The sequence below is a fragment of the Phyllobates terribilis genome, unplaced genomic scaffold (assembly GCF_046119375.1).
Source record: "Phyllobates terribilis strain yellow unplaced genomic scaffold, ASM4611937v1 Scaffold_682__1_contigs__length_827410, whole genome shotgun sequence".
NCBI classification, from domain to species: domain Eukaryota; kingdom Metazoa; phylum Chordata; class Amphibia; order Anura; family Dendrobatidae; genus Phyllobates; species Phyllobates terribilis.
Window position 1 is genome coordinate 211783 of NW_027363442.1, and position 25540 is coordinate 237322.

Below are 25540 nucleotides of genomic sequence, written 5' to 3' on the forward strand. Positions count from 1 at the left end.
CCAGAAATCCTCGGAGGAGGTAGGATATGCGCCAAAACGCTGACCACCTCAGGCCTAGCCGCTACTACATACATGCGCTTGCATTCCAAGAAAACAAAGCAGATGCTAACTTGTATCATCATCATCATGGTCCTCACCTTGGCACTCTCAACTCCCCTGATGGAGAAGCCAGGGCCCACCAGAGGAGTCTGGTTCTCTGGTGGTCTCGTCCAATGCTGCCCTAAAGCAGGCCGGGCTAAGAAAAGTGTGTGGGGGGAAGTTGACAGGAGAAATAGGGGCGGCTGGGGACCGTTTATGCAAGCAAGCAGTATGGTATTGCAGCCTGGGGGTGGGTGGGTGGCAGGTTGCATACTTGCGCTTGCATTGCAAGGAATGGGAGAGGTACAATTGAACACTGCCCTGGGACAAGGACTTGAACGGGTATAGTTGCAAGTCTGCAACGACAGGTGCAGGGTGGGAGGCATCTTCGCATGTACCATGAACAGGGGTTTGGCATGCACACACTACAGCGGAATAGGCTGTCCTTCCCACTAAATGCACTGGGGAGGGCACAGGTAATGTTTTGGTATACACGCTTAATCTTATGTATAAGGCACAGAGGGAAAAATAGGGGCGGCTGGGGACTGAGTTTGAATACCTCGCTGCCGAAGCAGCCATGAGGTAGTGGCCAGCTTCGGCCTCCTCCAAACTAAAAGGCCCCATTTCAAGTGCAAGCTAGCAGTATGGCATTGCAGCCTGGGGGTGGGTGGGTGGCAGGCTGCACACTTATGCTTGCATTCCAAGATGCTAACTTTCATCATCATCCTGCTCCTCACCTTGGCACTCTCAACTCCCCTGATGGAGAAGCCAGGGCCTACCAGAGGAGTCTGGTTCTCTGGTGGTCTAGTCCAATGCTGCCCTAAAGCAGGCTGGGCTAAGAAAAGTGTGTGGGGGGAAGTTGACAGGAGAAATAGGGGCGGCTGGGGAACGTTTATGGACACCCGGCTGCCCCCAGGCGGCTGGGGACCGTGTGTGGACACCCGGCCGCGGGGCGGCTGGGGACCCAGTGTGGATGCCCGGCTACCTGGCGGCTGGGGACTGAGTATGGATTCCAGGCCGCCAACGCAGCCATGACGTGGTGGCCAGATTTCGCCTCCATATGCCTAAAAGGCCCAATTTCAAGTGAAATCAAGCAAGCAGTATGGTATTGCAGCCTGGGGGTGGGTGGGTGGCAGGCTGCATACTTGCGCTTGCATTGCAAGGAATGGGGGAGGTACAATTGAACAATACCCTGGGACAAGAACTTGCACGGGGATAGTTGCTAGTCTGCATCTTCTGACGCGGCAAGGATCATTTCTGATGGGCACACTTTTAGGCAGTGACCTGGGTGTCAGAGATGCTTCCAGGGGTATTCCCCATGCTGTTCCCATGTATTTTCAGCACTGTATGCATGTGTTACACAGCACATGGTCAGATAAGGTTGTAAAATGTTAAAATGACATTTCCCGGTGAATGCATTTGTCACGGTTGAAAGCAATACAAAAGTGCAAAAACGTCTAAAAAATGCTACTTGTTAACATAGCCCAAGGTGTGGAGGAGTATTTTTTGGGGGGGGTTATTTATTTTACCTTATACACAAGTCTTTACCCTGGAAAGGAAGTTCCTTAACATATTTCACAGTAAAGCAGTTTCAGTTTCATTTTTGAATGTTTTAAAAGACTGCCGTCAGTGCCGCGCCAAAAATGCTCAGGTCTCCCATAGACTAACATTGGGCTCGTTGCTCGGGTCGAGCACCCGAGTATCACGGCGAGCTCGGCCCGAGATTTGAGCACCCGAGCATTTTAGTGCTCGATCAACACTAGCGTGCACGGCTGCTGGTCCTCAAACCGGGTGGACCAATCGAAGCCTGGCGCGCCGTACACCCACTCAGGTGCCGGAGGTGGAGGCTCCGCGAGGGAACCCAGCAGAAGGTTCCTGACTTCAGTGCCCGGGAGTGGAGGTTCCGGGAGGGCAACAAGTGGAAGGTCCTCAGTCAGTGTCCGGGGGTGGAGGTTCCGGGCTGAGCAGCTGCTCCAGGGAGGGCATGGCGGGGTACGGAGAGTGTTGGTGTAGGAAGCCCAGGAGCAGGTCGGCGCTTGCAGCGCCCGGGACAGGGGATTTCTTCCCACCTGCTCCTGTGCTGCACACGGCCTCCTGGTATTCAGCGGGTTCCGCTGGGTTGCCGCTGCTGGCATCCTGTGCTGCTCTACACTGTGCTGCAAACTTCTCCAACAGCTCGCTCCTCCACTTGGTAACTGCTGCTTGCTGGGCCCGGTCCACTTGTTGGCTCAGCTCCAGAATCTCACTCTGGAGGAACTCCGCGTCCTCCGGGGATAACTTACTGGCTTCTCCCTCCAGGGTGAGGGGGTCGCTTGCCACGGCAGCAGGCCAGAGGCGGAGGCTTGATCCTGACTTCCGTCCATGTTGTCTGCCGGGTGCGGTCTGTCTAGACTGGTTAAGACCACACCCTGTCTCCATTCCTTCTTTCCTCCTCCTCCTCCTCTTTCGGGGGCGGTCCCATGGCAATCTGCTGTCGGTCACTCCTTGTGACGGCCTCCCTGCCTTGACGGACACATCTATGCGGACAGTCACAGTTGCAAGGGGCAGGGTATGCTTTTGGCGCCATTCTGGGACCTGGCCCACGATGGGAGGTTCCATACTGTTGTCTTTGATCACGCACATAATGGCGCCCGTTCTTCTGGGGCGGGCACCACATTCAGTATCATTACACAGTTCTTTAGGCACACTTCACCCACCGATAACGGGTTGGTCACTTATCTTGTTCATGACTCCAGAGCTAACGCGCCCCCTGGCAGCTGGGCCTATGGATGCCGGTATAGGGGATATCACCGTGGCTGGCCCGGTCCGTGACCCAGGGCGGTCAGTAAAAAGGGGAAGATATTGGAGGATCTGGGGAAAGTGTTTGTGACGCCACCTGTGGAATGCAGCCAAATGGAGCTGCCGCTGCGGAGCAGTCCTCTGGAGCTGATGTTACGGCAGCAGGGATGGTGTGGCTCTCCACAGGTAGAGCTTGCTCCTGGGCAGTGTAAGGCGGTGAAAGTTGCACTGGGCGTTGTAGTGCAGGGAGGGAAAGATGGCGCAGATAAAGAATGGACGGAGGCAGTGTGATGCAGTCATCCGAGTCTTTTCTCACAGTTCTTATGACAGTTCCATTGGTGCACTGTACAGTTGTCAGCCTCCCCACGTCGCGCTGCGTTCACCAGGCAGGGGTTCAGCACTTCCTCAGGTAGATTAGGAGCACCTGACAGAACTCCACTTTCTGTGTTCCTAGCTAGACAGTCTTCACACTGGGTCTGTCTCCCTCCTGCCCTGTGCTTCCCACTCTCAATCCCATTTGGGTGCTCTGAAGCCCCTCCTGTACGTTGGAGTTCCCGGACCTGCTTGTCCCTCACGGGGATTAGAATGAGGCTTCAGCAACTGACTATATAAGCCAGAAGCCTCCCAGCTAAGACCTGGAGTTACACGGCTGGACCAGGGGTCCGTCCCCTTCCTGCGGCTTACGATCCCTGTCTTCTGACAGATGCGGGGCATACGGGTGCCGTCCTGCACTCGCCGTACCCCCTAGGATCCCTTCCTTAGATCGGAGCCTACTCCTCTGCTCCCCTCCTGGGCCTCTAGCACTGGGCCCTGCTTGTGGAGCAGAGCTCCTAAAGAGACTCTGATCCCTGACTGTTCTCCACTGACTCCTCTACCGAACTCTCCTGCCACCCTAAAATGGCTCCCCTTTATATACCTACTACTATAGTGCTCCCTTAAACTACTTCCTCCACCCACACCCACTACTGGTTCCCCCTACCTCTGGGTTCCCCCTACTCCAGCCTGGGACAGGGCTCAGCAGTTGCGCTCATGCATGTTGCCCCTCCAGCCGGCCTGGAGCAGTGTAGTGTTGAATGCGGGTGTTGGGGTTCTGGGCAGCACTCCCTCCTTGTTATGTTCTGCTACCAGAGCTAAGGAAAGAGAGGAGATCTGTCCCTACGATAGAACTCAGCTGAATCCCTACGATGTAACAGGGAACCTGATCCTGCGATCAGACCTGCTAAAGTCCTAAGCTAGTCTGTACGGAGACCTATAGATGTGGGGAAGGAATCCCTACAAGTACTAAGGACTGGGAGGAAAATGGGACACCTCCTAACAGAAATAGTAGCAGACAGACGAACAAACAAAATATATAGAACATAGAGGTCCGTAGACCAAGCAAACTAACAGAGTTAGATACAGAGCACAGGCTAGCTAGAAAGTAGTTATACAATGAAGTCCAGCAAAGCCAGAAGGGCGGAGCAGGATAATATAGGCCAACAAGGTCATGTGACCAGCAAAGGAAAAAACCTAAGAGCAAGGTTCTAACACTCCTCACCTGAGAGAAGGAGACTCCACACCTCTGGGTGAGGTGCACTATCTCTGTGGTGACTGAACCATCAGGGGCACCACAATTACAAGTCCCATTGTTTTCTGTTTGATTAAAGTGGGCTAATATCTGGCTAATCTAGCTGCCCTAACAAATGTTCAGTTCAAATACCCGCTCCTTGTTCTCTAGGCACAAATTGCTTAGAGGCAGGCGATTACCCTCCTCCCCACAGAACACATGAGAACTCATCTGTATGTTGGGAGAGATGGCTGCTAGCCAAATAGTGTATGGCCAGGCCACAGCTATGCCACAAGGACTTGGCTGACTCCTTTTCAGTAGAGAGGAGCGGTGTTCGACTCGAACTGTTCGCCAATCTCAACTTCGAGCTGTTTTGGGCGGTGTTCGAGCCGTTCGGCGAACACGAACAATTTGAGAAAAATTCGGCTGTTCGAGGTTATGTTCGATAACTGTTCGTGCACCAAAATCATAACTGGATTTTTTCTCAGTAATGCTGAAAATTAATGTTAATACGCAGTTTGAGTACAGTGGGGTGGGGGGAGGGGCAGGGGATGGATCTCTGCATAAATAATGAAGATCTCCATTTTTTTTTCTCTTTCCCGCATTTACAGTAGGGAGGTGCAATCTGTCAGCCTATCAGCAGCGCACACACGGAGCGAACTGCTTTTTTTCACACAAGCAAGGGCATGTGTCATTGGCAGTGTATGTCACATGTCCTTGCCCTATAAGACCCAGCCATTTTCCCCGTCACCACCATTTTCTCACTGCTGCAGCTGCGTGTTAGACTGCACTGCTGTTGCTGTGTGCGCTATACTTTGTGTTAATTTCAAGCCAATTTTCGCACAAATCTACAGATAGCTTGGGAGTAGGGAATAGTTGTGATTGCAGTCCTTTTGAGGACTAGGTTACATCAGTTCCTATCACTTTTTGCCAGGCAGGTCTGTACTAGTGCTGTGCAAGTTTTTTTCACAGCATTTGGCTAAATCTAGCAAAGCAAATCCTTTTTGGCCTCTTGCAGTGTGTGTTAGTCAGTGGAGTAGCCTATCTGTGTTGCAAGCTACACCACCTGTGTATAGAATGCAAATTTTTTTACTGCACCTAGTGAAGGAAAACCTTTTAGGCATAGCATCATTCTATTAGTCCATCTATACTTACCTACACCAGGTTGGAAATTCAAAATAATTTTTATCTGCATCTTGCTCTGAAAAAAAAATATTTTGGCTTGTAGCAGTGTGTGGGACTTGTTCTATTAGTCCATCTATACTAACCTCCACCAGGTTGCAAATTCAAAATATTTTTTTTCTGCATCTAACCCAGTCAATACTTTTGGGCTAATACCACAGTTTGGCCACTCAGCTCTGCTCGGTTCCCATTCATTGTTTTTTGTGCAAACAACTCCAGAGTTGTCAATTAGTTCAGAGGTCCCCAACCGCCGGTCCGCGGACCAGGACCGGGCCGTTGGGGTTTTTCAGCCGGTCCGCGGGGAGAGGGGGCCCCTCCAGCCTCCAGCAGGGCCGCCATCAGGGCATGACTGCCCTGACTCCAGTATGGGGCCCGGCCGGTAGGAGCCCCCTCGGAGCCCCCCTCTTGTGCTTCTCTCTTGCTTATGGCGGTCTCTGTGAGCTTCTCAGCGACATTCAGCCAGCCAGGTATCCTGCCTGCAGTAGATGGAATGTGGCAATGGAACGCTGGCTGCGCGTGTCATAATAGGCTCTGAGCCTTTATATACCTGTGCACAGCAGCAGCCACCTTCAGTCTGCTGCTGGACAGCCAGCAGCAGCAGCAGCAGGAGAGGTATGTAATCAGGAGCCCTCCTGCTAAGGGTAGACAGCTGCTCGTTCCACCCCACCCCCCGCCTTAATTGGTTCTCCTCCCTTCCAACGGTGTTGAGGCGGGTGGGAACAGCAGGGGGTGAAGGTGCTGTGTTTAAAGAGGTGGAGTTATGCAGATCTAAAACGCGTGGATTGCAGCAGCAGCAAGCCGAAAAGTGCAGGCATGTAAGGGATCTAGAGGTTGACAACATGTCTTCTTAACGGGAGTCCAGGAGCTCATCTCCACAAATGGACTTTTCAGGATCCTTGGGTGGCTCCGTAGTTTGAAACCAATTCTGGTTATCGCTTCTCGGCCTTTTGGCTAAGATCAAGTGTAGTATCTGTTCTTATCAGTTTAATATCTGATACGTCCCCTATCTGGGGACCATATATTAAATGGATTTTTAGAACAGGGAGATGGAAAAAGAGCTTGCTCTGTCCACTCCACGCATTGACCTGGTATTGCAGTATCTCCAGGACCGGTGCACCCCTTCTTTAATGCAGTTTCTAAAATCAGAAAGAATTGAATTCAATGTTTTTTGTTCATTTTGCTTGTTTGTCGGATTTTGGGATGGACTCTTTGGCTTTGCTTTTCTTCTCCTCATTGGATTTTTCATGTTCAAAGTTGCAGAAGCCAGATTACAAGCTCATTTTGGTTCAACTTCAGCAACTGTGCATTGCATTGCCATGTAATGTGATGCAATGCTATCTTTCTAGCTCTCCCTTTTTACTTCCTTTTGGATAAACAGACATATTAGGCAAGCATTTTGGAGCTTTCACCTAAATAACTACAGGTGGTGAGATAAGCTGCACAATATAATTGACCTTTCAGTATATTGTTGCACACACACCATCTATTTAGCAAATGCCCTTGTTATCAACAGCAGCCTTTTAAACTCACCTGAGCTAACAGGTATGTGCGCTGGTTACTCTGCTGCGCTTAAAATTTCTTTTTTGGTTTGCTACAATGCCTTTTCTGAAACGTTGTCTCCCTCTGCTGGAACACTGACTTCTTTCATTTAATGCCTGCAGACTATAAAAGAGAACCCAACCCAAAAAGTTTGGTTGATTAGTCTGTGGCATTCTGTTAAACTGTTGCTTATGGCGGTCTCTGTGAGCTTCTCAGCGACATTCAGCCAGCCAGGTATCCTGCCTGCAGTAGATGGAATGTGGCAATGGAACGCTGGCTGCGCGTGTCATAATAGGCTCTGAGCCTTTATATACCTGTGCACAGCAGCAGCCACCTTCAGTCTGCTGCTGGACAGCCAGCAGCAGCAGCAGCAGGAGAGGTATGTAATCAGGAGCCCTCCTGCTAAGGGTAGACAGCTGCTCGTTCCACCCCACCCCCCGCCTTAATTGGTTCTCCTCCCTTCCAACGGTGTTGAGGCGGGTGGGAACAGCAGGGGGTGAAGGTGCTGTGTTTAAAGAGGTGGAGTTATGCAGATCTAAAACGCGTGGATTGCAGCAGCAGCAAGCCGAAAAGTGCAGGCATGTAAGGGATCTAGAGGTTGACAACATGTCTTCTTAACGGGAGTCCAGGAGCTCATCTCCACAAATGGACTTTTCAGGATCCTTGGGTGGCTCCGTAGTTTGAAACCAATTCTGGTTATCGCTTCTCGGCCTTTTGGCTAAGATCAAGTGTAGTATCTGTTCTTATCAGTTTAATATCTGATACGTCCCCTATCTGGGGACCATATATTAAATGGATTTTTAGAACAGGGAGATGGAAAAAGAGCTTGCTCTGTCCACTCCACGCATTGACCTGGTATTGCAGTATCTCCAGGACCGGTGCACCCCTTCTTTAATGCAGTTTCTAAAATCAGAAAGAATTGAATTCAATGTTTTTTGTTCATTTTGCTTGTTTGTCGGATTTTGGGATGGACTCTTTGGCTTTGCTTTTCTTCTCCTCATTGGATTTTTCATGTTCAAAGTTGCAGAAGCCAGATTACAAGCTCATTTTGGTTCAACTTCAGCAACTGTGCATTGCATTGCCATGTAATGTGATGCAATGCTATCTTTCTAGCTCTCCCTTTTTACTTCCTTTTGGATAAACAGACATATTAGGCAAGCATTTTGGAGCTTTCACCTAAATAACTACAGGTGGTGAGATAAGCTGCACAATATAATTGACCTTTCAGTATATTGTTGCACACACACCATCTATTTAGCAAATGCCCTTGTTATCAACAGCAGCCTTTTAAACTCACCTGAGCTAACAGGTATGTGCGCTGGTTACTCTGCTGCGCTTAAAATTTCTTTTTTGGTTTGCTACAATGCCTTTTCTGAAACGTTGTCTCCCTCTGCTGGAACACTGACTTCTTTCATTTAATGCCTGCAGACTATAAAAGAGAACCCAACCCAAAAAGTTTGGTTGATTAGTCTGTGGCATTCTGTTAAACTGTTGCTTATGGCGGTCTCTGTGAGCTTCTCAGCGACATTCAGCCAGCCAGGTATCCTGCCTGCAGTAGATGGAATGTGGCAATGGAACGCTGGCTGCGCGTGTCATAATAGGCTCTGAGCCTTTATATACCTGTGCACAGCAGCAGCCACCTTCAGTCTGCTGCTGGACAGCCAGCAGCAGCAGCAGCAGGAGAGGTATGTAATCAGGAGCCCTCCTGCTAAGGGTAGACAGCTGCTCGTTCCACCCCACCCCCCGCCTTAATTGGTTCTCCTCCCTTCCAACGGTGTTGAGGCGGGTGGGAACAGCAGGGGGTGAAGGTGCTGTGTTTAAAGAGGTGGAGTTATGCAGATCTAAAACGCGTGGATTGCAGCAGCAGCAAGCCGAAAAGTGCAGGCATGTAAGGGATCTAGAGGTTGACAACATGTCTTCTTAACGGGAGTCCAGGAGCTCATCTCCACAAATGGACTTTTCAGGATCCTTGGGTGGCTCCGTAGTTTGAAACCAATTCTGGTTATCGCTTCTCGGCCTTTTGGCTAAGATCAAGTGTAGTATCTGTTCTTATCAGTTTAATATCTGATACGTCCCCTATCTGGGGACCATATATTAAATGGATTTTTAGAACAGGGAGATGGAAAAAGAGCTTGCTCTGTCCACTCCACGCATTGACCTGGTATTGCAGTATCTCCAGGACCGGTGCACCCCTTCTTTAATGCAGTTTCTAAAATCAGAAAGAATTGAATTCAATGTTTTTTGTTCATTTTGCTTGTTTGTCGGATTTTGGGATGGACTCTTTGGCTTTGCTTTTCTTCTCCTCATTGGATTTTTCATGTTCAAAGTTGCAGAAGCCAGATTACAAGCTCATTTTGGTTCAACTTCAGCAACTGTGCATTGCATTGCCATGTAATGTGATGCAATGCTATCTTTCTAGCTCTCCCTTTTTACTTCCTTTTGGATAAACAGACATATTAGGCAAGCATTTTGGAGCTTTCACCTAAATAACTACAGGTGGTGAGATAAGCTGCACAATATAATTGACCTTTCAGTATATTGTTGCACACACACCATCTATTTAGCAAATGCCCTTGTTATCAACAGCAGCCTTTTAAATTCACCTGAGCTAACAGGTATGTGCGCTGGTTACTCTGCTGCGCTTAAAATTTCTTTTTTGGTTTGCTACAATGCCTTTTCTGAAACGTTGTCTCCCTCTGCTGAAACACTGACTTCTTTCATTTAATGCCTGCAGACTATAAAAGAGAACCCAACCCAAAAAGTTTGGTTGATTAGTCTGTGGCATTCTGTTAAACTGTTGCTTATGGCGGTCTCTGTGAGCTTCTCAGCGACATTCAGCCAGCCAGGTATCCTGCCTGCAGTAGATGGAATGTGGCAATGGAACGCTGGCTGCGCGTGTCATAATAGGCTCTGAGCCTTTATATACCTGTGCACAGCAGCAGCCACCTTCAGTCTGCTGCTGGACAGCCAGCAGCAGCAGCAGCAGGAGAGGTATGTAATCAGGAGCCCTCCTGCTAAGGGTAGACAGCTGCTCGTTCCACCCCACCCCCCGCCTTAATTGGTTCTCCTCCCTTCCAACGGTGTTGAGGCGGGTGGGAACAGCAGGGGGTGAAGGTGCTGTGTTTAAAGAGGTGGAGTTATGCAGATCTAAAACGCGTGGATTGCAGCAGCAGCAAGCCGAAAAGTGCAGGCATGTAAGGGATCTAGAGGTTGACAACATGTCTTCTTAACGGGAGTCCAGGAGCTCATCTCCACAAATGGACTTTTCAGGATCCTTGGGTGGCTCCGTAGTTTGAAACCAATTCTGGTTATCGCTTCTCGGCCTTTTGGCTAAGATCAAGGGTAGTATCTTTTGAAAAGGCAGTTTTGTCCTTTGTCTGCCCTAGTAAATTGATGCATATTACACACTGGTTTGGTGCACTTGTTAGTACGCCAGGTGGCTCATAGAGTTATCTGATGGAAAACATGGCCTTCCAGGATCGAAGTCACTAGGCTGGGTAAGTGTGAGGGCTTTGGAGCAATGTGCCCCAGGAGTAGGCGCCCTGGTGGGAGTCCAAGCTTACTGGGACTGGGAACCCCAGAAAGACTTGGCTTCGTAGCACGCCGCACCTTTGCCAATCATACTTTCTGAGCAACCCCCCCTATTCCTGGCCTCCGGGCTAGGAAGGGGAATTTTTATAAACCCGGTCGGAGGTCCGGTCAGCTTTGGGCTGAGAAACCAACACAGGCTCCAGCTCCACTAGGGTGGCAGCCTAGATGGAAGCTGGGAGCACGAAAACGGCTCTTCTCCGGCTTCGGCTAGTGAGAGCATCGGAGATCCCTGACCCTCGCTGTGGCCTTCTGGCTCGGAGGGATGGGGATGGTTTATTGGGGACCCTCTCCTCCGGGAAGGGTCCACATGAATCCTCGCCTCGTGCGCTGTTTTGGTGTGACTTCGGTCACATTTTTCAGTGCCTTGGATGCAGCTTCAACCAAAAAATCTGTTCTTATCAGTTTAATATCTGATACGTCCCCTATCTGGGGACCATATATTAAATGGATTTTTAGAACAGGGAGATGGAAAAAGAGCTTGCTCTGTCCACTCCACGCATTGACCTGGTATTGCAGTATCTCCAGGACCGGTGCACCCCTTCTTTAATGCAGTTTCTAAAATCAGAAAGAATTGAATTCAATGTTTTTTGTTCATTTTGCTTGTTTGTCGGATTTTGGGATGGACTCTTTGGCTTTGCTTTTCTTCTCCTCATTGGATTTTTCATGTTCAAAGTTGCAGAAGCCAGATTACAAGCTCATTTTGGTTCAACTTCAGCAACTGTGCATTGCATTGCCATGTAATGTGATGCAATGCTATCTTTCTAGCTCTCCCTTTTTACTTCCTTTTGGATAAACAGACATATTAGGCAAGCATTTTGGAGCTTTCACCTAAATAACTACAGGTGGTGAGATAAGCTGCACAATATAATTGACCTTTCAGTATATTGTTGCACACACACCATCTATTTAGCAAATGCCCTTGTTATCAACAGCAGCCTTTTAAACTCACCTGAGCTAACAGGTATGTGCGCTGGTTACTCTGCTGCGCTTAAAATTTCTTTTTTGGTTTGCTACAATGCCTTTTCTGAAACGTTGTCTCCCTCTGCTGGAACACTGACTTCTTTCATTTAATGCCTGCAGACTATAAAAGAGAACCCAACCCAAAAAGTTTGGTTGATTAGTCTGTGGCATTCTGTTAAACTGTTGCTTATGGCGGTCTCTGTGAGCTTCTCAGCGACATTCAGCCAGCCAGGTATCCTGCCTGCAGTAGATGGAATGTGGCAATGGAACGCTGGCTGCGCGTGTCATAATAGGCTCTGAGCCTTTATATACCTGTGCACAGCAGCAGCCACCTTCAGTCTGCTGCTGGACAGCCAGCAGCAGCAGCAGCAGGAGAGGTATGTAATCAGGAGCCCTCCTACTAAGGGTAGACAGCTGCTCGTTCCACCCCTCCCCCCGCCTTAATTGGTTCTCCTCCCTTCCAACGGTGTTGAGGCGGGTGGGAACAGCAGGGGGTGAAGGTGCTGTGTTTAAAGAGGTGGAGTTATGCAGATCTAAAACGCGTGGATTGCAGCAGCAGCAAGCCGAAAAGTGCAGGCATGTAAGGGATCTAGAGGTTGACAACATGTCTTCTTAACGGGAGTCCAGGAGCTCATCTCCACAAATGGACTTTTCAGGATCCTTGGGTGGCTCCGTAGTTTGAAACCAATTCTGGTTATCGCTTCTCGGCCTTTTGGCTAAGATCAAGTGTAGTATCTGTTCTTATCAGTTTAATATCTGATACGTCCCCTATCTGGGGACCATATATTAAATGGATTTTTAGAACAGGGAGATGGAAAAAGAGCTTGCTCTGTCCACTCCACGCATTGACCTGGTATTGCAGTATCTCCAGGACCGGTGCACCCCTTCTTTAATGCAGTTTCTAAAATCAGAAAGAATTGAATTCAATGTTTTTTGTTCATTTTGCTTGTTTGTCGGATTTTGGGATGGACTCTTTGGCTTTGCTTTTCTTCTCCTCATTGGATTTTTCATGTTCAAAGTTGCAGAAGCCAGATTACAAGCTCATTTTGGTTCAACTTCAGCAACTGTGCATTGCATTGCCATGTAATGTGATGCAATGCTATCTTTCTAGCTCTCCCTTTTTACTTCCTTTTGGATAAACAGACATATTAGGCAAGCATTTTGGAGCTTTCACCTAAATAACTACAGGTGGTGAGATAAGCTGCACAATATAATTGACCTTTCAGTATATTGTTGCACACACACCATCTATTTAGCAAATGCCCTTGTTATCAACAGCAGCCTTTTAAACTCACCTGAGCTAACAGGTATGTGCGCTGGTTACTCTGCTGCGCTTAAAATTTCTTTTTTGGTTTGCTACAATGCCTTTTCTGAAACGTTGTCTCCCTCTGCTGGAACACTGACTTCTTTCATTTAATGCCTGCAGACTATAAAAGAGAACCCAACCCAAAAAGTTTGGTTGATTAGTCTGTGGCATTCTGTTAAACTGTTGCTTATGGCGGTCTCTGTGAGCTTCTCAGCGACATTCAGCCAGCCAGGTATCCTGCCTGCAGTAGATGGAATGTGGCAATGGAACGCTGGCTGCGCGTGTCATAATAGGCTCTGAGCCTTTATATACCTGTGCACAGCAGCAGCCACCTTCAGTCTGCTGCTGGACAGCCAGCAGCAGCAGCAGCAGGAGAGGTATGTAATCAGGAGCCCTCCTGCTAAGGGTAGACAGCTGCTCGTTCCACCCCACCCCCCGCCTTAATTGGTTCTCCTCCCTTCCAACGGTGTTGAGGCGGGTGGGAACAGCAGGGGGTGAAGGTGCTGTGTTTAAAGAGGTGGAGTTATGCAGATCTAAAACGCGTGGATTGCAGCAGCAGCAAGCCGAAAAGTGCAGGCATGTAAGGGATCTAGAGGTTGACAACATGTCTTCTTAACGGGAGTCCAGGAGCTCATCTCCACAAATGGACTTTTCAGGATCCTTGGGTGGCTCCGTAGTTTGAAACCAATTCTGGTTATCGCTTCTCGGCCTTTTGGCTAAGATCAAGTGTAGTATCTTTTGAAAAGGCAGTTTTGTCCTTTGTCTGCCCTAGTAAATTGATGCATATTACACACTGGTTTGGTGCACTTGTTAGTACGCCAGGTGGCTCATAGAGTTATCTGATGGAAAACATGGCCTTCCAGGATCGAAGTCACTAGGCTGGGTAAGTGTGAGGGCTTTGGAGCAATGTGCCCCAGGAGTAGGCGCCCTGGTGGGAGTCCAAGCTTACTGGGACTGGGAACCCCAGAAAGACTTGGCTTCGTAGCACGCCGCACCTTTGCCAATCATACTTTCTGAGCAACCCCCCCTATTCCTGGCCTCCGGGCTAGGAAGGGGAATTTTTATAAACCCGGTCGGAGGTCCGGTCAGCTTTGGGCTGAGAAACCAACACAGGCTCCAGCTCCACTAGGGTGGCAGCCTAGATGGAAGCTGGGAGCACGAAAACGGCTCTTCTCCGGCTTCGGCTAGTGAGAGCATCGGAGATCCCTGACCCTCGCTGTGGCCTTCTGGCTCGGAGGGATGGGGATGGTTTATTGGGGACCCTCTCCTCCGGGAAGGGTCCACATGAATCCTCGCCTCGTGCGCTGTTTTGGTGTGACTTCGGTCACATTTTTCAGTGCCTTGGATGCAGCTTCAACCAAAAAATCTGTTCTTATCAGTTTAATATCTGATACGTCCCCTATCTGGGGACCATATATTAAATGGATTTTTAGAACAGGGAGATGGAAAAAGAGCTTGCTCTGTCCACTCCACGCATTGACCTGGTATTGCAGTATCTCCAGGACCGGTGCACCCCTTCTTTAATGCAGTTTCTAAGATCAGAAAGAATTGAATTCAATGTTTTTTGTTCATTTTGCTTGTTTGTCGGATTTTGGGATGGACTCTTTGGCTTTGCTTTTCTTCTCCTCATTGGATTTTTCATGTTCAAAGTTGCAGAAGCCAGATTACAAGCTCATTTTGGTTCAACTTCAGCAACTGTGCATTGCATTGCCATGTAATGTGATGCAATGCTATCTTTCTAGCTCTCCCTTTTTACTTCCTTTTGGATAAACAGACATATTAGGCAAGCATTTTGGAGCTTTCACCTAAATAACTACAGGTGGTGAGATAAGCTGCACAATATAATTGACCTTTCAGTATATTGTTGCACACACACCATCTATTTAGCAAATGCCCTTGTTATCAACAGCAGCCTTTTAAACTCACCTGAGCTAACAGGTATGTGCGCTGGTTACTCTGCTGCGCTTAAAATTTCTTTTTTGGTTTGCTACAATGCCTTTTCTGAAACGTTGTCTCCCTCTGCTGGAACACTGACTTCTTTCATTTAATGCCTGCAGACTATAAAAGAGAACCCAACCCAAAAAGTTTGGTTGATTAGTCTGTGGCATTCTGTTAAACTGTTGCTTATGGCGGTCTCTGTGAGCTTCTCAGCGACATTCAGCCAGCCAGGTATCCTGCCTGCAGTAGATGGAATGTGGCAATGGAACGCTGGCTGCGCATGTCATAATAGGCTCTGAGCCTTTATATACCTGTGCACAGCAGCAGCCACCTTCAGTCTGCTGCTGGACAGCCAGCAGCAGCAGCAGCAGGAGAGGTATGTAATCAGGAGCCCTCCTACTAAGGGTAGACAGCTGCTCGTTCCACCCCTCCCCCCGCCTTAATTGGTTCTCCTCCCTTCCAACGGTGTTGAGGCGGGTGGGAACAGCAGGGGGTGAAGGTGCTGTGTTTAAAGAGGTGGAGTTATGCAGATCTAAAACGCGTGGATTGCAGCAGCAGCAAGCCGAAAAGTGCAGGCATGTAAGGGATCTAGAGGTTGACAACATGTCTTCTTAACGGGAGTCCAGGAGCTCATCTCCACAAATGGACTTTTCAGGATCCTTGGGTGGCTCCGTAGTTTGAAACCAATTCTGGTTATCGCTTCTCGGCCTTTTGGCTAAGATCAAGTGTAGTATCTGTTCTTATCAGTTTAATATCTGATACGTCCCCTATCTGGGGACCATATATTAAATGGATTTTTAGAACAGGGAGATGGAAAAAGAGCTTGCTCTGTCCACTCCACGCATTGACCTGGTATTGCAGTATCTCCAGGACCGGTGCACCCCTTCTTTAATGCAGTTTCTAAAATCAGAAAGAATTGAATTCAATGTTTTTTGTTCATTTTGCTTGTTTGTCGGATTTTGGGATGGACTCTTTGGCTTTGCTTTTCTTCTCCTCATTGGATTTTTCATGTTCAAAGTTGCAGAAGCCAGATTACAAGCTCATTTTGGTTCAACTTCAGCAACTGTGCATTGCATTGCCATGTAATGTGATGCAATGCTATCTTTCTAGCTCTCCCTTTTTACTTCCTTTTGGATAAACAGACATATTAGGCAAGCATTTTGGAGCTTTCACCTAAATAACTACAGGTGGTGAGATAAGCTGCACAATATAATTGACCTTTCAGTATATTGTTGCACACACACCATCTATTTAGCAAATGCCCTTGTTATCAACAGCAGCCTTTTAAACTCACCTGAGCTAACAGGTATGTGCGCTGGTTACTCTGCTGCGCTTAAAATTTCTTTTTTGGTTTGCTACAATGCCTTTTCTGAAACGTTGTCTCCCTCTGCTGGAACACTGACTTCTTTCATTTAATGCCTGCAGACTATAAAAGAGAACCCAACCCAAAAAGTTTGGTTGATTAGTCTGTGGCATTCTGTTAAACTGTTGCTTATGGCGGTCTCTGTGAGCTTCTCAGCGACATTCAGCCAGCCAGGTATCCTGCCTGCAGTAGATGGAATGTGGCAATGGAACGCTGGCTGCGCGTGTCATAATAGGCTCTGAGCCTTTATATACCTGTGCACAGCAGCAGCCACCTTCAGTCTGCTGCTGGACAGCCAGCAGCAGCAGCAGCAGGAGAGGTATGTAATCAGGAGCCCTCCTGCTAAGGGTAGACAGCTGCTCGTTCCACCCCACCCCCCGCCTTAATTGGTTCTCCTCCCTTCCAACGGTGTTGAGGCGGGTGGGAACAGCAGGGGGTGAAGGTGCTGTGTTTAAAGAGGTGGAGTTATGCAGATCTAAAACGCGTGGATTGCAGCAGCAGCAAGCCGAAAAGTGCAGGCATGTAAGGGATCTAGAGGTTGACAACATGTCTTCTTAACGGGAGTCCAGGAGCTCATCTCCACAAATGGACTTTTCAGGATCCTTGGGTGGCTCCGTAGTTTGAAACCAATTCTGGTTATCGCTTCTCGGCCTTTTGGCTAAGATCAAGTGTAGTATCTGTTCTTTTAAGAACACAAGAGCTACGATCTACACTTGACGAGAGCGATCGAACTCGGAAGGAGAAGAGCTTCGGAGCCCAGCTGACATCGGAGAAGGAAGGCGGATATCGGTGGGAGGAAGAAGCTCTAAAGAATCCAGAAGAAGACGAAGACTCGGAGAAGAATCGGGCTGTCCTGTGGAATCTTCGAGGAAGAAAATCATCGAGACAAAGACCTTTCGGGGAATTTGTCCAGAACACGACGGGAGAAGAATCTGCATAGCTCCACCCATTCCGGGAAGAGTTCCAGATCCAGCTCCAAGAAGTAACTGCAGGAGGAAAGCCATGGCAAGCGCTGCGAGGAAGGCCGAAAAGAAGAGCCTGGAGCAGGAGACAGCCAGGAGGGCCCAGCCAGGAGCCGATTCTGACCCCAAGGACTCTGCCTCCACGACTGGCCAGCAGAAGGGACCCCAGAAGCCCCGCCACGAAGCTCCAGCCCTGGAGCCATGGATGCGGCAGACGGTGGCCCTGAAGCTGAAGGAAGTGGATGGGAGGGTGCCGGACATGTCCTCGGACGTGTTCTGCCAGAAGATGCTGCTGGATCGAGGCTTCTCCAGGTCGGACACCCTCAGCATCCAGACCTTCTTGACGGGGATCTTCTTCATCACCTTCGCCACTGTGAACACCTGCAGGAGGTTCTGGGAAATGGTAAGCGCAAAAGGACCGGATAATTCTTTCTCTGCCTTTACAGGTAGCTGCCCTATCCAGAGGGACGAAAGGAGGATCACAGTCTCCATGCGCAACCCGCACACCCCAGGCCAAGACATCTGTACCTTCCTGAGACGCTTCTGTTTGGTTGTGAAGGAACCCTCTCACATCCTGAATGGACTCGGCTTCTGGACAGGTAAGTGGTCGGTGACCGTTAGACTTCACAGGGACCTGGCGTACTCAGACGGACTTCGGCACCTGCCCCCGACATTCTCCCTGGGCAACTCCTACGGCCTCATCTATTACCCGGACATGCCGCGGAACTGCAGGAGATGCGGCAAGAACGGCCACGAGATGAAGGACTGCAAGGAGGATGCCTGCAGGATTTGTCGAGTGACGGGACACAGCTCGAAGGACTGCCCGAAGAAGACGTCCTGCAACCTGTGTGGGCTGGCGGCTCATCTGTACAAGGATTGACCCAAGCGTGAGAGATCCTGGGCATCGGTGGTTGCGACGACCCCAGCTACGGAGGACAAGGCCCCGACGACCAGGCCTGTGAAGGTCAAGGACGCGACGACCAAGGCCCCAGCGGCCAAGGCCGAGACGACCAAGGCCAAAGCGGTCAAGGAGTCGGTGGCCAAAGCCCCAGCGACGGTCCCAGCAGCTCCGAAGCAGAAGAAAAAGTCAAAGGAGGGTAAGAGTTCTGTCACCCCTCTCTCGATCCCTCCCCCTGCCACCCCCGTCCAATCCCCCCCCACCCCGGCCACCCCTGCTGAGGATTCCACTTCCTCTTCCTCCTTCCCCTACTCCTCAGCAGGTGTCCTTTCCCCTGCCCCGGCAGCCACTCTCCCTCCCCAGACCATGGTAGCGGTGGAATTAACCTTTCCTCCACCCGCCGCTATCTATTCCGAGGAGGATTTTCCCCTTCTTGTCTCCCCAGTTCCAACCCGGGGAAAGAGGAAGGTGGAGGACAGCCCTGCTACTGAATCCTCCAAAAAGAAGATTCTGGATTTCGTAGGCGAAAAGGAGGATACCCTCCCTGAGCCAGAAGAGATGGAGCACATGGTTGAGACCCTGGTGGCCGAGCCAGAAGAGGAGGAACTGGTGGTCGCCGAGATCGAGGCCGCGCTGCTTGACCAGATGGAGGAAGAGGGCCTGCTGGTGATCCCGTCACCAGCAGTCAACACCGACGAGGGACCACCCGACCGGAGTGGTAACTAAGGTGTATTGCCTGCGCTAACTTTTTCTTTTTTCCCTACATGATGGCTAATATTAACTTATTTTCCATTAATGTCAGGAGCATCAAGGACAAGTTCAGACGTCAGACTATTTATGCCTTCCTTACTTCCCAATTGTGTGATGTTTATATGTTGCAGGAATGTTCCCTTCCCTCCTCTAGGTCCTTCAAACATCTGGCCAGGGAGTGGTCCCACGGTCCATCCTACTGGTCCGGTGGGGGTGACTGCAAGTCTGCGGGGGTCGCAATTCTGATCAGGAGGGGCGCATTCACGCTTGAGTCCGTCCAGGAGCTCATCTGCGGCAGGGCTCTTGTTGTAGATGGCAACTGGGCGGGAGAACCTGTCAGGTTCATCAACGTGTATGCGTCCCCACTGAAGAATGAGCGTTTGGAGCTTTTCCAGACCCTGCGGCTTCAGCTTGCCACCACCAGGACCTTAGTGATGGCCGGGGATTTCAACTGCCCCATCGAGGAGGATGGTCGTAGTTCTGGCACATCTGCCAAGTTGGACATCACGTCCAAGCTGCTCATCGAGATGGTAACCGAGGCCTCTCTTCAGGACGTGGTGGGCTCCATGGGGAGAGGCTCCATGAACTATTCGTGGAGCCGACCCGATGGCTCACTCCACTCCAGGATTGACTTTGTGTTCACCTCTCGGGCAGTCAGGCAGAGTAGGCACTCGATGGTCTCCTGCTTCTTCTCCGACCACAGAGCCATTCACTTACAAGGTGTCCTCGGCGACGGTTTTCCGTCCGGCCCCGGCTCCTGGAAGCTGAATTGTGCTCTGCTGGCTCAGGATGAAGTCGTGGAGGAGCTGAGAGCAGCCTACGCAATGTGGCAGTCCTACAAGGGTAGCTTCCAAACAGTCTCTGATTGGTGGGAATATGTTAAACTTGAGTTTCGCTGTTTCTTTCAGGCCAAGGGTCGACAACAGGCGTGTGAGAAGAGGAGGGACTTCAGAGGGCTGCAGCGCGAGCTGCGGTCGCTGCAGGACCTTCTTCACTGCGGCTGGGACGTGAGGGAGGAGCTGGAGTAGACCAAGAAGAGCCTGAAAAGGCACTTTGAGGAGGAGTCCAAGCGAATCGTCTTCCGTTCCAAAGTGGAGAATCTGGAGAAGGGTGAGAAATGTAACTCATTCTTTTTCAGGAAACTTCATGCCGGTCACACGCCCCTGAACGAGCTGCGAGACGAGAGCGGAAACATGCGACGTGGGAAGGAGGACGTGATGAGGGTCGTCAGCGACTTCTACAGCGAACTCTACTCCCACAAGACTACCGACCCCGACGCTGCTGATAAGTTCCTGTCAGGTATCACTAACCATCTTGATCCTGCAGGCACGGCAGCCTTGGACAAACCTCTGATGGTGGGCGAATTGCTCTCTGCCGCTAAATCCTTTAGGACCGGCAGGACCCCGGGCAGTGATGGTCTTCCAGCGGAGCTCTATGTAGCGCTGGGAGACCTCATCTGTCCGGACCTGTTGGACCTGTACGAGGAGATGGTGGTGGAGGGTAGAATGCCTCCATCTTTGAGGGAAGGAATGGTCACGATCCTGTACAAGCGGAAGGGAGAGAGGTGCGACCTGAGGAATTGGCGTCCCATCACTCTGCTCAACGTGGACTACAAGATCCTGGCCAAGACGATGGCGACACGACTTAAGACGGTCATCGGACGGATCATCCACCCGGACCAGACCTGCGGCATCCCTGGACGTCGCATCGCAGACAGCCTCGCTCTCGTGCGGGACACGGTCGAGTACATCAAGGTCCGCCGCGCACACGCGGCCCTGGTCTCCTTGGATCAGGAGAAGGCCTTTGACCGGGTTTCCCACGAGTTCATGGGCCGAGCTCTGCACCGGTTAGGTTTGGGTAACATGTTTTGTTCGTATGTCCGTCTGATGTATTTTGATATCCACAGCTCGGTGTTGGTGAACGGCTGGAAGACTGACCCCTTCCCTGTCCTCTCTGGGGTCAGACAAGGCTGCCCTCTATCACCTCTTCTTTTTGTTTGTGTTATAGAACTCTTCGCAGAGGCTATCCGGCAGAATGGAGAGATCAGAGGGATCACCGCACCGGGTCCGGGACGACACGAGGTCAAGTGCTCGCTCTACATGGACGACGTCACCGTCTTCTGCGCTGATCGTGGTTCAGTCGACGCCCTCGTCCAGACATGTGAGAGGTTCGGCCGGGCTTCAGGGGCCAAAGTCAACTGCAGGAAGTCGGAAGCCATGCTCTTCGGGGATTGGCAGTCGGCCTCCTCCGCCCCCTTCCCCTTCAACATTCAACCGGATTTCCTCAAGGTGCTGGGAGTCTGGTTCGGGAAGGAAGGAGCGGCCCTCAAGTCCTGGCAAGAACGCTTGGCCAAGGTGAAGCAACGGATCGGACTCTGGAGCCTCAGACACCTCACTTGTGAGGGTAAGGCACTCGTCCTGCGTAATGAGGTCCTGCCCGTCTTGCAGTACACGGCGCAGGCCTGGCCCCCACACGTCACTGTGTGCAGGGCCATTACCAGGACAGTGTTTCACTTTGTCTGGGGATCCAAGATGGACAGAGTCAGGCGGGCCGTCATGTACAAGGAGCCTCGCAAGGGTGGGAAGGGCGTTCCAGATATCCCCACCCTCCTGCGATCCTCTTTTGTGTGTGATTGTGTCCGCCGGACTTTGCAAGTCAAGAATGGCTCCGCGGGCAGGTCCATGTCTCGCTTCTTCCTGCTTCCTCTTTGGAGGCGACTCGGCTGGGACAAGTGGGACAGCTCCTTCCCCTACAACTGGACGACGCCATGGTTCTATGGAGACGTCGTTCGATTTGTGGGGGAGCATCAACTGGAGGGACTCAAGCCCGACTTGTGGAAGCCCAAAACTATCCACAAGCTAATCAGAGCCAAGGATGACGTGGAGAACATCACAGGACTTCACCAGGACACGCTGGAGACTGTGTGGACAAATGTGTCGTCTGACAGGCTGACCAACGGGCACAAGGACTTGACGTGGATGGCGATTCAGGGCGGACTGCCCGTCCGGTCATTCATGCATGCCCGGAACCTGTGCAAGACCCGGTACTGCCCAAGGTGCCCCTTCGTGGAGGAAACATCTTTGCACACTTTTTGGGACTGCGGATTTGCACAGCGCCTATTGACTGCACTTGAGGACGACCTGAGGAACTCTGTCCCCAGGGCGAGCCTATCGCACCATTCTGTGCTTTACGGACTCTTCCCTGGGGTTCATACCGTCGGAGCCATCCAGGAGGCTTGGCGCCTTATGAACTGCTTCAAGGATGCCGTTTGGGTCGCCAGGAACCGGCTCATCTTGAGGAGGGAGAGGATGTCCATCCAGGACTGCCGCAGGCTGATCCACAGCCTGCTCAGAGACTATTCCATCATGGACGGTCCGGAGGACGAGGATGAGGACTAAACCCCTCCTCCCCCTCTCCTCTTATGTGTCTTGTCTTTCAATAAAGCTTCGGGCCTGTGATTTTCCCCTCCCCATCCCCTTTTTCCCAATCTCCATCCCTTATCACGGTTCGTCGTACTGTATTGATTGACATACTTTTTCTTTCAGATTGAGTGTTTTGTGTAGCATAGGGGTGTGATGTGTCTAGTTAGTGCGTCGTATCCTCATGCTATGTAAATATGATGTAGAATTCTGTGTGTACTGGGCTGCGGCACTGTACACTGTCTGTTAACTTATTTTTTGTGCTAATAAAAGATATATTCAATCAAAAAAAATCTGTTCTTATCAGTTTAATATCTGATACGTTCCCTATCTGGGGACCATATATTAAATGGATTTTTAGAACAGGGAGATGGAAAAAGAGCTTGCTCTGTCCACTCCACGCATTGACCTGGTATTGCAGTATCTCCAGGACCGGTGCACCCCTTCTTTAATGCAGTTTCTAAAATCAGAAAGAATTGAATTCAATGTTTTTTGTTCATTTTGCTTGTTTGTCGGATTTTGGGATGGACTCTTTGGCTTTGCTTTTCTTCTCCTCATTGGATTTTTCATGTTCAAAGTTGCAGAAGCCAGATTACAAGCTCATTTTGGTTCAACTTCAGCAACTGTGCATTGCATTGCCATGTAATGTGATGCAATGCTATCTTTCTAGCTCTCCCTTTTTACTTCCTTTTGGATAAACAGACATATTAGGCAAGCATTTTGGAGCTTTCACCTAAATAACTACAGGTGGTGAGATAAGCTGCACAATATAATTGACCTTTAAGTATATTGTTGCACACACACCATCTATTTAGCAAATGCCCTTGTTATCAACAGCAGCCTTTTAAACTCACCTGAGCTAACAGGTATGTGCGCTGGTTACTCTGCTGCGCTTAAAATTTCTTTTTTGGTTTGCTACAATGCCTTTTCTGAAACGTTGTCTCCCTCTGCTGGAACACTGACTTCTTTCATTTAATGCCTGCAGACTATAAAAGAGAACCCAACCCAAAAAGTTTGGTTGATTAGTCTGTGGCATTCTGTTAAACTGTTGCTTATGGCGGTCTCTGTGAGCTTCTCAGCGACATTCAGCCAGCCAGGTATCCTGCCTGCAGTAGATGGAATGTGGCAATGGAACGCTGGCTGCGCGTGTCATAATAGGCTCTGAGCCTTTATATACCTGTGCACAGCAGCCACCTTCAGTCTGCTGCTGGACAGCCAGCAGCAGCAGCAGGAGAGGTATGTAATCAGGAGCCCTCCTGCTAAGGGTAGACAGCTGCTCGTTCCACCCCACCCCCCGCCTTAATTGGTTCTCCTCCCTTCCAACGGTGTTGAGGCGGGTGGGAACAGCAGGGGGTGAAGGTGCTGTGTTTAAAGAGGTGGAGTTATGCAGATCTAAAACGCGTGGATTGCAGCAGCAGCAAGCCGAAAAGTGCAGGCATGTAAGGGATCTAGAGGTTGACAACATGTCTTCTTAACGGGAGTCCAGGAGCTCATCTCCACAAATGGACTTTTCAGGATCCTTGGGTGGCTCCGTAGTTTGAAACCAATTCTGGTTATCGCTTCTCGGCCTTTTGGCTAAGATCAAGTGTAGTATCTGTTCTTATCAGTTTAATATCTGATACGTCCCCTATCTGGGGACCATATATTAAATGGATTTTTAGAACAGGGAGATGGAAAAAGAGCTTGCTCTGTCCACTCCACGCATTGACCTGGTATTGCAGTATCTCCAGGACCGGTGCACCCCTTCTTTAATGCAGTTTCTAAAATCAGAAAGAATTGAATTCAATGTTTTTTGTTCATTTTGCTTGTTTGTCGGATTTTGGGATGGACTCTTTGGCTTTGCTTTTCTTCTCCTCATTGGATTTTTCATGTTCAAAGATGCAGAAGCCAGATTACAAGCTCATTTTGGTTCAACTTCAGCAACTGTGCATTGCATTGCCATGTAATGTGATGCAATGCTATCTTTCTAGCTCTCCCTTTTTACTTCCTTTTGGATAAACAGACATATTAGGCAAGCATTTTGGAGCTTTCACCTAAATAACTACAGGTGGTGAGATAAGCTGCACAATATAATTGACCTTTCAGTATATTGTTGCACACACACCATCTATTTAGCAAATGCCCTTGTTATCAACAGCAGCCTTTTAAACTCACCTGAGCTAACAGGTATGTGCGCTGGTTACTCTGCTGCGCTTAAAATTTCTTTTTTGGTTTGCTACAATGCCTTTTCTGAAACGTTGTCTCCCTCTGCTGGAACATTGACTTCTTTCATTTAATGCCTGCAGACTATAAAAGAGAACCCAACCCAAAAAGTTTGGTTGATTAGTCTGTGGCATTCTGTTAAACTGTTGCTTATGGCGGTCTCTGTGAGCTTCTCAGCGACATTCAGCCAGCCAGGTATCCTGCCTGCAGTAGATGGAATGTGGCAATGGAACGCTGGCTGCGCGTGTCATAATAGGCTCTGAGCCTTTATATACCTGTGCACAGCAGCAGCCACCTTCAGTCTGCTGCTGGACAGCCAGCAGCAGCAGCAGCAGGAGAGGTATGTAATCAGGAGCCCTCCTGCTAAGGGTAGACAGCTGCTCGTTCCACCCCACCCCCCGCCTTAATTGGTTCTCCTCCCTTCCAACGGTGTTGAGGCGGGTGGGAACAGCAGGGGGTGAAGGTGCTGTGTTTAAAGAGGTGGAGTTATGCAGATCTAAAACGCGTGGATTGCAGCAGCAGCAAGCCGAAAAGTGCAGGCATGTAAGGGATCTAGAGGTTGACAACATGTCTTCTTAACGGGAGTCCAGGAGCTCATCTCCACAAATGGACTTTTCAGGATCCTTGGGTGGCTCCGTAGTTTGAAACCAATTCTGGTTATCGCTTCTCGGCCTTTTGGCTAAGATCAAGTGTAGTATCTGTTCTTATCAGTTTAATATCTGATACGTCCCCTATCTGGGGACCATATATTAAATGGATTTTTAGAACAGGGAGATGGAAAAAGAGCTTGCTCTGTCCACTCCACGCATTGACCTGGTATTGCAGTATCTCCAGGACCGGTGCACCCCTTCTTTAATGCAGTTTCTAAAATCAGAAAGAATTGAATTCAATGTTTTTTGTTCATTTTGCTTGTTTGTCGGATTTTGGGATGGACTCTTTGGCTTTGCTTTTCTTCTCCTCATTGAATTTTTCATGTTCAAAGTTGCAGAAGCCAGATTACAAGCTCATTTTGGTTCAACTTCAGCAAC

At 49.7% G+C, this 25540-nt stretch overlaps 10 non-coding genes and 3 pseudogenes across 10 annotated transcripts; all 13 read left to right on the forward strand.

Annotated features, from left to right (window-relative positions):
- Positions 1-6515: 6515 nt before the first annotated feature.
- On the forward strand, positions 6516-6706 carry LOC141235496 (U2 spliceosomal RNA). The gene has a single exon (XR_012301269.1). It is a non-coding gene; the product is annotated as a U2 spliceosomal RNA (small nuclear RNA).
- Positions 6707-7821: 1115 nt separating this feature from the next.
- LOC141235507 (U2 spliceosomal RNA) lies at positions 7822-8012 on the forward strand. The gene has a single exon (XR_012301280.1). It is a non-coding gene; the product is annotated as a U2 spliceosomal RNA (small nuclear RNA).
- Positions 8013-9127: 1115 nt separating this feature from the next.
- Positions 9128-9318, forward strand: LOC141235519 (U2 spliceosomal RNA). Its single transcript, XR_012301291.1, has one exon. It is a non-coding gene; the product is annotated as a U2 spliceosomal RNA (small nuclear RNA).
- A 1115-nt stretch (positions 9319-10433) lies between these two features.
- LOC141235810 (U2 spliceosomal RNA) lies at positions 10434-10567 on the forward strand (annotated as a pseudogene).
- A 506-nt stretch (positions 10568-11073) lies between these two features.
- Positions 11074-11255, forward strand: LOC141235737 (U2 spliceosomal RNA). The gene has a single exon (XR_012301504.1). It is a non-coding gene; the product is annotated as a U2 spliceosomal RNA (small nuclear RNA).
- Positions 11256-12370: 1115 nt separating this feature from the next.
- Positions 12371-12561, forward strand: LOC141235530 (U2 spliceosomal RNA). The gene has a single exon (XR_012301302.1). It is a non-coding gene; the product is annotated as a U2 spliceosomal RNA (small nuclear RNA).
- A 1115-nt stretch (positions 12562-13676) lies between these two features.
- Positions 13677-13810, forward strand: LOC141235801 (U2 spliceosomal RNA; annotated as a pseudogene).
- Positions 13811-14316: 506 nt separating this feature from the next.
- Positions 14317-14498, forward strand: LOC141235739 (U2 spliceosomal RNA). The gene has a single exon (XR_012301505.1). It is a non-coding gene; the product is annotated as a U2 spliceosomal RNA (small nuclear RNA).
- Positions 14499-15613: 1115 nt separating this feature from the next.
- Positions 15614-15804, forward strand: LOC141235541 (U2 spliceosomal RNA). Its single transcript, XR_012301313.1, has one exon. It is a non-coding gene; the product is annotated as a U2 spliceosomal RNA (small nuclear RNA).
- A 1115-nt stretch (positions 15805-16919) lies between these two features.
- On the forward strand, positions 16920-16997 carry LOC141235791 (U2 spliceosomal RNA; annotated as a pseudogene).
- Positions 16998-22561: 5564 nt separating this feature from the next.
- Positions 22562-22756, forward strand: LOC141235741 (U2 spliceosomal RNA). Its single transcript, XR_012301507.1, has one exon. It is a non-coding gene; the product is annotated as a U2 spliceosomal RNA (small nuclear RNA).
- Positions 22757-23865: 1109 nt separating this feature from the next.
- LOC141235552 (U2 spliceosomal RNA) lies at positions 23866-24056 on the forward strand. The gene has a single exon (XR_012301324.1). It is a non-coding gene; the product is annotated as a U2 spliceosomal RNA (small nuclear RNA).
- A 1115-nt stretch (positions 24057-25171) lies between these two features.
- LOC141235563 (U2 spliceosomal RNA) lies at positions 25172-25362 on the forward strand. The gene has a single exon (XR_012301335.1). It is a non-coding gene; the product is annotated as a U2 spliceosomal RNA (small nuclear RNA).
- Positions 25363-25540: the final 178 nt, after the last annotated feature.